The following is a 13505-nucleotide window of genomic DNA, read 5'->3' as shown; positions in this document are numbered from 1 at the left end:
ACTCTAAAATTTATCATTACTAATATATAGTATCAATTATTTTACTTGAAATGATAAGCAGATTTTGTTCATTTTCCAAAGAATGTCTACCAAACACAATTCTGAACCATCAAAATGTTGTCATTTTTTTCAAACAAAATGGCATTCATTGATAAATGTGCCTAGTTCAGCTCACAACTCAACCAACTACACAATGGTTTTGGAGAGCTATTGTATTTGAGTCCAATATGAGGTTTTTACATGTACTTCTTTTTTAGCATAGAATATTTAAAAGTCACATAAGCAAGAATCATGATTTAATAAAAATAATAATTTAAAATTATTTAAAGAATTTATTTACTTTTGAAAGAAAGGAGGAAGAGGAGGAGGAGGAGAAGGAGGAGGAGGAGGAGGAGGAGGAGGAGGAGGAGGAGGAGGAGGAGGAGGAGGAGAGACATTTGGTGTTCCACTTATTTATGCATTTATTAGTTAATTCTTGTATGTGTCCCTGACCAGGGATCGGACCTGCAACCTTGGTGTATCAGGATGATGCTCCAACCAAATGAGACTTCGGGCCGGAGTTTTAAGAGTAATTATTTTAGTGCTTCATCAAAGTCATTCTCAAATAAAAGCATCTCTCTTTTTAAACTGCAAATGTCTGGCAGAGAAAAATATAGTGATTACTTGTATAGTTTGGTGCCAATGCTTTAATTGATGTTAAGTTTATCCTACCATTTCTTTTGCAAAATTAGTGCAAATGTCAGTAGAGTGAAAAAAGGCAAGTGTAGCTGAAACCTGTTTGGCTCAGTGGTAGAGCGTCAGTCTGCGGACTGAAAGGTCCCAGGTTTGATTTCGGTAGAGGGCATGTACATTGGTTGCGGGCACATCCCCGGTAGGGGATGTGCAAGAGGCAGCTGGTTGATGTTTCTCTTTCATCAACATTTCTAGCTCTCTATCCCTCTCTCCTCCTCTCTCTGTAAAAATCAATAAAATATATATATTTTTTAAAAAAGGCAAGTGTATTCTGAAAATAGTTTTGGTCTGTTGGAGCCCCAGAAAGGGTCCTGAGAAGCCCCAGGGTTCCATGGATCAAACTTTGGGAATTATTGCTATAGATATAGGAGCTTAAAAGATACTCTGGCAGGAGAAATATCATGTATAAAGACTACAACAACACATATTTATCAATAGTATTCTGTTAATAAGAGCTTATAATTATCTATAGTATATTCACTCTTTGCTTCCTAAATATGACTTACTCTTTTAGTTTCTATACAATTTTATCCCTGGAGGAGTAAAGTAGAGAGTAAGACACCAGGAAGGAAAAGTGAAGGACAGTGTAAGGCTCATTTGTATCCTATGGTCCAGTTTGGTGGTAGCATCAGCAATATACTACCTCACCCTTAATGGTTTCATTCCATTGTTCTTCCGAATCTATGGAACTGCAATGTCCAATAAGACAGACATTCACCTAATGTGGCTACTTAAATTAAACATAATCAAATTAAATTAAATATCATTAAAAATTCAGTTTCTCATATTCAGTTCCTCAAACCAGTCATACTTTAAGTGCTCAGTATGACATGTGCCCAGTGACTATTATATGAATTAATGCAGGTATGGAGCATTTCCATCATTGCAGAAAGGTCTGTTAGGGCTGGGTGTAATATCATTTTCTCTTTATTCTCACTACAATTTACTGCATTTGCCTTACTCCAGTTCACAGCAGAGCAGGAATTTTTGTATTACTTGCTTTATTCATAGTTCTTTGCACTATTTCTATCTGTCCTTCTGTTTAACATAAACCTTCATGAGAACATCATAGCTTGTACACTGGACTCAATCCCTTCATGTCCTATGTTTTCAGTGCCCTTCACCTCCAGACGGCCCCCTGAAACAATCCAGAGCTGCTCCATCTCAGAAATCTTAAACTTCACTGATCCTTCTCAGACCACATATCCCTATTCTCTAGCTCCCTCTCCCTTCTTTCCATCTTACCAACTATTTGAACTCATTAAGAGCAGAGTGTAGTCATGGATCTATGATCAAGTAACAGTTTTGTACCAACATAGAAAGATTCTTTAGCCCTGGACTCTTGAATATTATAACTTATGTGAAAGCTCCGGAAGGCAGTACATAGGATGGCACCCACTAAATAGCATTATCCAAGCCAGTGTCACTATCTTCTTTAATGCCTCTGTTTTGTTTCTTCTTGCCTTTGTCCTCTATGAATTTTTGTTTTCACCTTTTTAAGTTGAATATACATCATGAGTTGTGAAACATAGCCTGGGGGTTGCTAAAACCTGTGGACCCTGGGCTTCCACATTTTAAAAAAATTCTATCACTTGTCTTTTATCAGTGGCCTATACCAGAATCAAACACATTTCCCTTATATCCTTGCAATTATCTCTTATTGATATTCAATTGGTCACTGCCATTTCTACCTTCTAAGTGTCTTTTATATCAATTCTTTCCTTTTCCAAATCTCCCAAAATAAATTGGAAGTTGCTCCTAGGAGAGTGAGACTCCAAAAAGGTAACTTGGGTTTTTAATGAATAAACTTCTGGGATATTTCTAGAAAAGGGAGAGAGAAGGTTTCAGGTCAGTCACGGTCAGCAATTGATGAGGCAACAAGATCAATAATTTCTCAAAAATTGGAGGCAAGTTGGAACGTATATCCCAGAGCACTTTGAGGCTATACAGAGAGAATAAAATAAGCTCTTTTAGGCTGCGAAAAGAACATTTTTCAGGAAGTTATTGCAATGGGAAGTCAATGCATGGTGGCAGCCAGCTGTGAATGATGGTGATGGCTTTGTGGGACACAACAGGTGTTTCAGAGGGAGCCGCAGCCTTGCAATGAAAACCCTAGTTTCTGCCTTTAACACATTTTATTTTTTGGCCAACATTCTCTGCACACGTTGCCAGCACAGAACTTCCTGCTCAAGGCCAGGGAAACAGTGTGTGCAGTAGCATCCTTTCCCATTGCCCAAGCCATTGATTTACTGGGGAATTGGTGGTGCAAACAGTAGACCGTACAGTCTTTCAGTAGCACCTGGCTCTCAGAGGCGTAGTGGGGCAGTTAGGAGTAAGATGCTGTGTGAGACATCCAAGAAATCATGCCTACCCCTTAAGTTCTCTACCATCCTTGTTGAGACAGAAGGAAAAGGTGATGCAGTTTAGGAATTAGAGCCGTTATAGCATCAACCTCATTTTAACACCAATCCTATGCACGTGGCCTGGGAATATAAACTTTACATAGCTATTTCTGTAGTTGTTTTATTCCTTCTACTATAATACAAACTCCTTGAGGAGGGGACACACATCTTAATAATAATGGCATGCCCTCTGTTGGGTATTTAATATAATCTCAGTGTTTATGATTTAGGGTGAATAGTTAAGGAAACATTCCATCTTCTGAGAAAATATGAATGCATAGAAACCAATTCGGTAATTAGTTCTCTTAAGTAATTTATCTTACATTTTATATTTCCTCGTTTTCCTTTTTAAAGTTATTACCAAGATTACAGATTCTGACATCTACAATATTTTTAACCCTTGTAATCATTTATAAGATGCCTAAGGTCTTTAGTAAAATCTTTCTCTCCCACTCTCCATGAATTCCCATTCATACATATAGCTCAACTTTACATCATAGAAGTACAGAATTAGAAGTGACAAAAAGAGTCTGTCAGGCTGTCCCCACCACTTGTAGGCAGCCTTGAACTTACAGGAATAGAAGCAATGTCTAAAGGTCGGTACATTTAAGCACTGCTATGGAAGCTTAGCCTCTGTCACAGCAGAAATGTCTATGTTCATACTTTGCAGGCCCAAAAGTGGGGATCAGCAGTTGATAAAGGGTTTTTGCTCTGCTTCTGAGGACAAAGACATTTAAATGCCATAGTTTATAAATTTTAGATATGCTTGACATTTTAATGGACAAAGTAAAATACTTGGAATCTGCATATCTCGGGTACTCTCCATCACTTTGTAGGCATTTCACCTGCTTTATTTTTCTTTATTGTGCTTAGCACTTCCTGACAGGATTTTTATATATTGATTTGTTTATTGTCTATTTCCTCCACTAGTCTATAACCTCTAATAGAGGAATCTCCTTTGGTTTGCTCAGAATACAGAACATATAATCACTTTTGATTAACAACCATAATAGTTCCTCTTTATAAAATGTGTTTTATATAAAAATATGATGTTAAACATTTTATATGCATACATTATTTAATACTAACAAAAACCTGGAAAATTAGGTCACATTATTTTAATTTTAAAGGAAATGTGACTGACTCTAACACAAGTTGAATTGTGGTATAAAATCAAAACTGGTCAGAGAGTCACTTCTGATATAATAGCCTGAGGACCTGTTCCTCAGTGAAACTGGTGAAAATTATTTAAAACAATCAAACAATCAATCAGTCAAACAAACAGACCATTTAGCCCTGGCCAGGAGGAGCTCAGTAGTTTGAAGTGTCTCCTAATATGATAATGTTGCAGGGTCAATTCTCGGTCAGGACACACACAAGAATCAACCAATGAATGGGTAGTAAGTGAAACAACAATGTTTCTATCTCCCTTTCTGTCTCTCAAAATCAATGAAAAAAAAAATAACCATTTAAGTCTCTAGAAATGGTTCTAAAAGCATACACCAAAAGAAGAAACTTTTCTTAAGGAAAATATACTAAAACATAACATATTAAATATGTGTAAAAACAATGAGGTATTCAAACGAATAAGACCCACTCCTCTGCTTCTCCCTCCCTGCTCCAGAAGAGAGTAAAACCCCTCTCTAGTTGGATGCAGCCAAGAACAAGGCTCTTCTTCCTGCAGTTTCCAGTCAGCGGGCTGTGCTCTCAGGAGAGGAGGCCCTCAGCATTTATCTTCCTCCCACCAGCCGCACTGAGGCTAACATCCAGGCCAGTGTATCCAGTAGGTGGGCTCCATTCTGCCCAACCCACCCAAGGCTCGACCTTCATCACAGTGGTAAGCTCCCCTTTTTTTCTCTTGCTAAAACAACTTCTCCCCCCTTACCCCTAGATATTGGTTCTCATGGATTGATTTTGAATTCTTACTAGTAACTACTCTTTCTTATTTTCAGTGCTTTGGTATATACATATATCCTACTTTCTAGGAGATTTCTTTGACAATATTCTCTAACTCGTCTATTGATATTTTTCTCGTGTCTAGAAAGGTAATTTCTAGAATTACCTTCTGGCTTGCTGATTTTCATTTTTCCAAGAATCTTGTTTTAGTTTTATAAATAAACTTCATGAATGATGCTATGTAGAAGGGGGGTTACATTTTTTCACTCTTTTGATATTTATTTTGTACATAAGATTGTCTCCATATCCTTCGTGTTTTCTTTTTCCTTCTAATATCCATCTTGGTCTCTGTCTTTTATATAGGAAGCTTCCTTCAAATAGCTGCCAACTTGTATGTCTCACATATTTAAGACCGAAGCAGTAAAACAAACTGATTACTCCGAGCACATCTGCAGTTTGTTGGCTAGTGCCTTTTCTCTTAAAGTGTAGCTCATGGACCAGCACAAATGCAAAAGCGCTGGTGCAAAATCTCAGGCCACTCTCCAGAACCAATGAATCAAAACCTGCATTCAGTATGACATCAAGCAATTCACATGCACATGCAAGTGTGTGAAGCACTGCTTTAGTTGACTTCAATATAATGATCCTAAAATAAGCCAGGCTTTTTATTACACTCATCTCATTTATGAATAACTGCAAGAATATTCTCTCTGAGGCCCTTTAGTTTTCTCTTGAAAATAATCCTTTCATTTTGGGTAGAGGGGCAGTGCATATGATTTCTGAAGGTAAGAATAGTAGTGAGCTCTATTGGCTTACAGAACTCTGTTTTTTACTAATCCCTCTGTTTTTAGCTCCACTGAATCCCTGAATTTAGTGGGTTTGAGCTTTTGGTGGGTCCTTTAGGGCAAAATGCCTTACTTGACTTTGGCATATATCTCAGAAGACACTGGTTTTAACGTCCTCTGTTTGGTTAAGTCAAATATGATTCTCCTCTCTGTAGTCTCTGCTCCAGTTCTTTCTCTTTTCATGTGATAAAGCTATTGAAAAACCCACTTGCTGTCATATAGATGAGAATTTAAAGAGAGAGCACAATAATACCAGGGGCTGAGCAGTGGGGAAGTGGTGTGTTGCAGTAAGAGGCTCTGAGTAAGAGAGAAGGTTGCTTGGGGTTCCGGAGAGCATGGCTGGCTGGGATAGAAGAGAAGAGAAAGAATACTGAAAAAGAGGCTGATGACAATTACCGCTTTGCTATTTTGCTTTGGTCTCATCCTAATGCTGAGTGTCAATTCTCCTGTTCAGCAGAATCCTGGTGAGCTCAATGAGAGGAGATTTGGGTTAATGCAGACCATCTTGCCCCAATGCTTCCACTGCTCAAAGCAGGAGACCTTCTCTGTGTCACCGTGTATCCTTAATTGAACTTTGGCCCTTATATATTCTAAGGAGGTTGCTGAATCCTTCTTTATTCACAAAACCTGAGGCAGCCACATAGACTTGTAGTTATTCCAGGGGAACTGTTAGTGCCAGAAGTTTTCAGGAAGGAAAAGTATTATCCTATCTTTAGATGAGCAAAATATGGAAAGCAGAATTTAGAACAGCAATTTCCTAAATAAGTTCCTTGCAACATTATCCCAATAGTTGCTTCTTGGAAAAAGAAAAAAAAAAGAAAAAAAGAAAAGTTCTGGATCAATTCCATTGAAGGCCTTAAGCATTAAAAAAACAAAAAACAAACAAACAAACAAAACAAAACACACACAAAAAAAAACAAACAAAAAAACCCCAAACAAACAAACAAACAAAAAACAAAAACCACGTTGTTTATACCCACAATGAATACTAAAATAAGCACATTACTGTGGAATAAATGTAACAAGTCCAACAAAATTCTGTATTTCTCTGGCATTAATTTCCTTGATGTTTTAAACAAATATTAAATATTGATATAATTTTTTTTCTTCTCAAATGTGCTAGTGTCCCAAGAACATATTTTATCTGCCTATAGGTTTGTTTATTCTGACACTGGTTCTATAGTTAAGTAATTTGGGAAAGTGATACATTTTGTCTAGAAGATCCATAATACATGTGAGCATATTAAAGTCTGACAGTTTGTTGGAGAGAAATATGTGCAACTTTAACACAGTGTTTCAACATTTTACCTGACCATAAAAAACATTTTTGACAGGATGCCTATTAGTATTCTGTTGAACGAGTGGTCTGCAGAAGGTATTTGGAGACCACTGCTTAGAGGAATAAAGTTGGACAGGGCAGGCATCTGGCCCAGAAAATCCCCATTGTGTCCAGCATTCTGCACAAATAGACATCATGGCACCAAAGACTAATCTTTCAAGGCGTCTGTTCTTTTAACATGGAACATAAATCCCAACCATCTAAATATACTTCTTGCTTTTTGCAGATAAAATATTTTCCGTATCTAACTGTAGTGTAACATTATTGGTGCTATTTTAATTGTCACTTGATATCATCTCAGAAGCAGCTGGCTATGTTATGATGGTGATAAAAAATGACAGAAGTTGTGTATGTATAATTTAATTTGTAATTCTCTGAAGTTTTGATTTGTGTTTAAAATAAGAGCCATGTGCTTCAATAAATGATAAATTACACAGGAGATGTGAGATTCTAACAATCTGGTATTGACTGAAGAGAAAGTAAATTTAAGTTATGTGTAAATTAAAAGGTAAAAAAAAAGTCAGAAAATTTTCCCTTGTTTAGTAATATTATATGCAGTGCTATAAGGCCTTTGCAAATTATAATTTTTAGATTTTGCCCATCATAACTCATTGTATCTACTTGATGCACTGAAAAATGTATCTCTGATACACACAATAAATATAATGATCTACTATAGCAATACCATTTTGGAGGATGGACTTGGCTGCCTTGTGAGGTAATTATCTGTATTAACAGGAAATTCAGAGGTGGCAGAACAGAACAAATCAGCTGGAAATATATTTTGAGATCTTCTTCTGGTATAATTTATAGATTTGTGCTGACTCATCACTCTGGTTCCATTTCTATTTGTTACTGGTAATGTGAATTAAAAGAAAGCTAAATGAGACTCAGGATGCAATCTATGACCATCAATAAACTTATAGCTAACTTGCCCAGGTGAGGTTATAATATTATTAATTAGTATGCTTTGCACAAACTATAATATATGGTTTCACAATGCACATGATATTACTATTTCTTATTCTGTCTTTAGCACTAAAGCTAAATGGACATTAGGAAACCTAAATTCACTATGTGTCTTATAATCAATGAAAGACTGATTTAGAGATTCTAAACACGGTGCTAATATGAATAATAGTTTACTGTTAAATGTTTACTATTTACAATAACCTGAGGTAAACTCATATTTTTAAAAAAGACTGACTTTATTTTTTACAGCAGTTTTGGTATTACAGCAAAATTAAGCAAATGGTACAGAAATTTTCCATATGCTCCCTGCTCTGACACATCATAGTCTCTCCATTATTAACATGCCCACCTGAGTACAACTGATGAACCTACATCAATACACCATATTTACCAAGAGTCCATAGCTTAAATTATGCTTCATTCTTGTTTTTGTACATTCTGTGGTATTGAAAAAATGTACGAAGACATGTATCTACTATTATAGGATCATACATAGTTATTTCACTACCTTAGAAACACTGACCTTTTTATTGTCTGAATAACTTGTTTTAATTAAATATATTGGGGTGACATTATTTAATAACATAAGTTTCAAGTGTACAGTTCTATACTACATGGTCCATATATTGCATTGTGTGTTCACCACTCAAAGTCTAATTTCCCTTCATCACCATGTATTTGACCCCCTATTCTTTACACTCTTCATCTTCCCATCTCCCATCCTCCCCTCTGGTAACCATCATATTGTTGTCTGGATCTATACGTTTGTTTGTTTTATTTGTTCATTTGTTGTTCTCAGTTTTATATGTCACATATAAGTGAAATCTTATAGTTCTTGACTTTTTCTGTCTGACTTATTTTACTTAACATGACACTCTCAAGATCCATCCATGTTGTTGAAATGGCAGTATTTCATCCTTTCTTATGGTCAAGTAGTATTCCATTGTGTATATATGTACCACATCTTTAACCAATCATCCATCAAAGGATCTATAGGTTGTTTCCATGTCTTGGCTTCTGTGAACAATTCTGCAATGAAGACAGGGCTACATATATCTTTACAAATTAATGTTTTCAAAATTTTCAGGTAGATACTCAGAAAAAATATTTCTGGGTTATATGTAGCTCTATTCCTGATTTTTAAAACTTTGGCCTTTTCCAGAATATCATAAAGTTGGAAATGTACATCAGGTAGCCTTTCAGATTGGTTCCTTTCACTTAGTGATATGCATTTATATTTCTTCCATGTGTTTTCATGGCTTTACAGCTCATTTCTTTTTAATGTCAAATAATATTCCATTGTCTGGATGGACCACAATTTATTTATTTGATCACCTACCAATGGACAGAACTTCAAAACAACCAGGTTTGGCAATCCTATCTAATAAAGAGGGAATATGCTAATTGACCATAATGACCTCACAAAATGTTGACACCCACAGCCAATAAAAAGGGAATATGCTAATTGACTACCATGCCCTCACAAGAAGGCAGTACCCACAGCCACAAGATTGCGGCACCCAGTCCCCTCAGCCCTGCCTCATCCAGCCAGAGTTCCCTAGTCCCCTCAGCCCTGCAGTGGAAGGCAGTTGGAGGCAATCAGCTGCCAGGGAAGGGCAGTTGGGGACAATTATGCTGGCAGGGGAGCGGGTAAGGAGCTATAGGGCTTATAGACAGAAGCAGTTAGGGGTAATCAGGCAGGCAAGCAGGTAAGTGGTTAGGAGCCAGCAGTCCCGGATTGTGAGAGGGATGTCCAAGATTCTAGAGGGTGCAGGCTGGGCTGAGGGACACCCTTCTCCCCATGCAGAAATTTCATGCACTGGGCCTCTAGCTATAAATAAAGCTGCTGTAAACATTCATGGGCAGGTTTTTAAATAGAAATCAATTTTCATCTCCTTTGAGCAAATACCAAGGAGCACAATTTCTGGATAGGATGGTAAGAGTATATTTAATTTTGTAAAAGAGTGCCAAACTTACAAAGAGGCTGCAACATTTTGCATTCCCCCAGCAATGAAAGAGAGTTCTGTTGCTCGATAGCCTCATAGCAATTGATGTTATTACTTGTCCGTTTGGCCTCAGGAGATGGGTACAGCAGTATCTCACTGCTGTTTAAATTTTATCTGGTGACATATTATGTGAAGCATCTTTTTGTCTGCTTATTTGTCATCTGTATATCTTCTTTGATGAGGTGTCTGTTAAGGTGTAGGCGCATTTTTAGTAAGGTTGTAGGAAAACTATGTATGCCCAGAGTTTTAGGGATAAAAACTACCCATACAATGCTGTTACTATATGACTCACCTTCTATTTTGGAAAACAGGAAAGGACATTCCTTATTTTTTAAAATTAATTTTACAAAAGAACAAAACACAATTCATGTCTTAAAATATTGCCTAGAAAATTTCTTCCTTTAAGCTCATACCACTCAGCCCTCTGATGCTGGTGGGATTAAGAAAGTTCATTAAGATGGTCTAAAAATAGAAAAGTATTCTGTCTCAATCAAAAAGCATAAATAAATAAGATCCCTGTATTGGGATAGGCAGGAAATAAATCAGAACTTTTCTATGAAGAATATTAAAAGTTATAAAACATATTTCATTAAACCTATTATGCATTAATTAAACCAGTGACACTTTTAAGATAAAAAGCATAAAGTTTTGTACCTTATCACAGAGAAAAATATTGACTGAATCTAACATACAGAAAAAAGTCAGGATTTATATTATGTAATCTTTTCACTGAAAATCTATTTTTCTGGAAAAGATTTACATGTTAAAATAATATTCATACTTTTAAATATATTAATGTTTATATATACTAGAGCATCTAACACAATGTATGATACAGACTATATGCTATAAATATTTTAGATAACATTTTCAGAAAAGCCTGATTTTCCTTTATTTTAAATATACTATCTTACTAACGGTGATCATTATTATAATAGAGGCCCAATGTATGAAATTTGTGTCAGGGGCTCAGCCCTTGCAATCCCACCTTCATCCGGAAAATTGTCCAGTCTAATTAGCATATTACACTTTTATTGTTATACTAGTGGCCTGATGCATGAAATTTGTGCACATTAAAAGGAGATTAATTAGAGGAAATTATTATTGCTATTTGCCCTTTCTCTATAATAGAAGTGTTAAAGATGAAAGAAAATTCTTAAAAAGTATATGAAAACCTTTCTCTTGTCAGGGACTGGGACTCACCAGGGGACCCAGAGTGAAGTCCCCACCCACCCACATGTGCCTCAAAATCGCATGAGACCCAGATCCGGCCACCCTCCCTCTCTCCCCTGCATTGGGCTAGATCTAGACCTCACCAGTCCCACTCTTGTCAAGCCCTGCCGGGCAGAGGGCATAGCCTCAGGTCCCTTGGCCCAGCGCCAGTATGGGGGGATATGGCCTGAGATTCTGTCAAGCCCCACTGGGTGGAGGGCATGGCCTGAGGTCCCCTATCAAGCCCTGCCAGGCAGGGGGCGCAGCCTCAGGTCCCCTGACCCAGCACCGGGAGAGGGTGCAGCCTCAGGTGCCCCATCAAGCCCCAATGGGCAGGGGCACTGCCTGAGTTCCCCCGACCCAGCACTGGAGGTGCACCTTAAAGCCCCCCGTCAAGCCCTGCTGTGTGGGGAGCATGGCCTGAGGTCCCCTGTCAAGACCCGGCAGGCAGGGGGGTGCAGCCTGAGGTCTCCCGGCCTGGTGCCAGGGCAGGGGGTGAGGCCTGAGGTCCCCTGTCAAGTCCCAAGGGGGCAGGGAACAGTGTAGCCTCAGGTCCCTGCTGATTCCTCATTAAGGCTCCTTAAGGGAATTTGGCCTCAGCTATGGGTGTAGCCATCTGTTTTTGTCGCTGAGTGATGGTCAATTAGCATATTCCCTCTTTATTAGATAGGATATTCTCAATCCAAATCCCTACTGAAATGCCACACCTAGTAAGCCAGTCATCCCAGGAGGTCAGTGATGCATTTCTGACAACCCCCCACATAGACCCTCCCCGTCCCCACGCCCAAGAAACTACTCTCCGCTTTGCTCTTGCTTCACTTGTTAGAGAAGCTGAACCCTTCAGCTGGGAAAAACTCTTGTGTGCTTTACTGGGTGAATAATAAATTTTACTTCCCATCCATTGGTACCTATATGTCATTTGTCCTAGCATCTATTATAAATTCTTGAAGGGGGGAGAATTTATAGCAAGAAATGCTAGTTGTCCATATAAAACATTTCTCATACATTTATTTATGCCAATAAATCTCATCCTTGTCATTCATACTTCTTATTCAAAATATTTAAAATATGCCTGATTTTCACTGTGCGCAATGTGGATATTTATGTAATATATCGTTATATAGCTTATATATATTTTATATATTCATAATATATAATTAAATATGCAAATATATAACTAATGTCTCCATCTACATAAATGTTCTCTTTCTTGATGTGAAAAGTAAAAACAGCAAAGATTATCTTCTTTGTCTATGATTAGCACATTTAAATAGCTTTTTAAATAAGCTTTTTTAAATTTGCTGATAAAATGGATTTAATTAAAATAGAAATAAAAAGCGTGTATTTCTCTATAGTGTAAAGATTAATATTGTGTGTCACGTTTGCTTGTCCAATATCATATCTTGGTAATACAATATTTATTTTTGTTCAGTTTGTTTAATATCACGTCTTAGTACACACATATGCTTCATGATCTAATCTCTTATTTAAGTTATTCTTTTCAAGCTACATTCCCTTCCTTGGGTCTCCTGATGTGCTAATTATTTTGATGGACATAGTTGTGTGGATTAGAAAACTCATTCTTTAAATTCACAATCAAGTTTTTAAAATCTTATCTCTTTCTACTACGAACTACTGTGACTTACTATTTCCTGTAAAAAAAATTATACTTTTATTGTTAGAATTTATGTCACTCACAAATTATTGCAAACATATTGAATAGAGGATAAAACACTTGGATTCTTTGTCAAAACATCTAAAAGACCAACAACAGGGTTGTATAGCCAAATGAACAATGTAAGAATACAATAAAGAAAGGTATAAGAACACAGCTTATTTAAAGATATGGGAATAAAAAAAAATATGTGATGAATGTGTCCATTATATACTCTATCTTCATTTAAGGCTCACAAATTAATTTTTCCTTTTTACACAATTTGTGTGTGTGTGTGTGTGTGTGTGTGTGTGTGTGTGTTACATATATAGAAGAATCCTAACAAGGGTTTTGAACAAATGAAATGCTTAACTCAAATTATGATCATATGACGACTATAGCATGAAAAAAGTGATCCAGAGCCAGAGATAAGAGTTAAAAGTGCCC

Source organism: Pipistrellus kuhlii, unplaced genomic scaffold (assembly GCF_014108245.1).
Source record: "Pipistrellus kuhlii isolate mPipKuh1 unplaced genomic scaffold, mPipKuh1.p scaffold_m20_p_4, whole genome shotgun sequence".
Classification (NCBI taxonomy): Eukaryota; Metazoa; Chordata; class Mammalia; order Chiroptera; family Vespertilionidae; genus Pipistrellus; species Pipistrellus kuhlii.
This window is presented reverse-complemented; position numbering follows the sequence as displayed.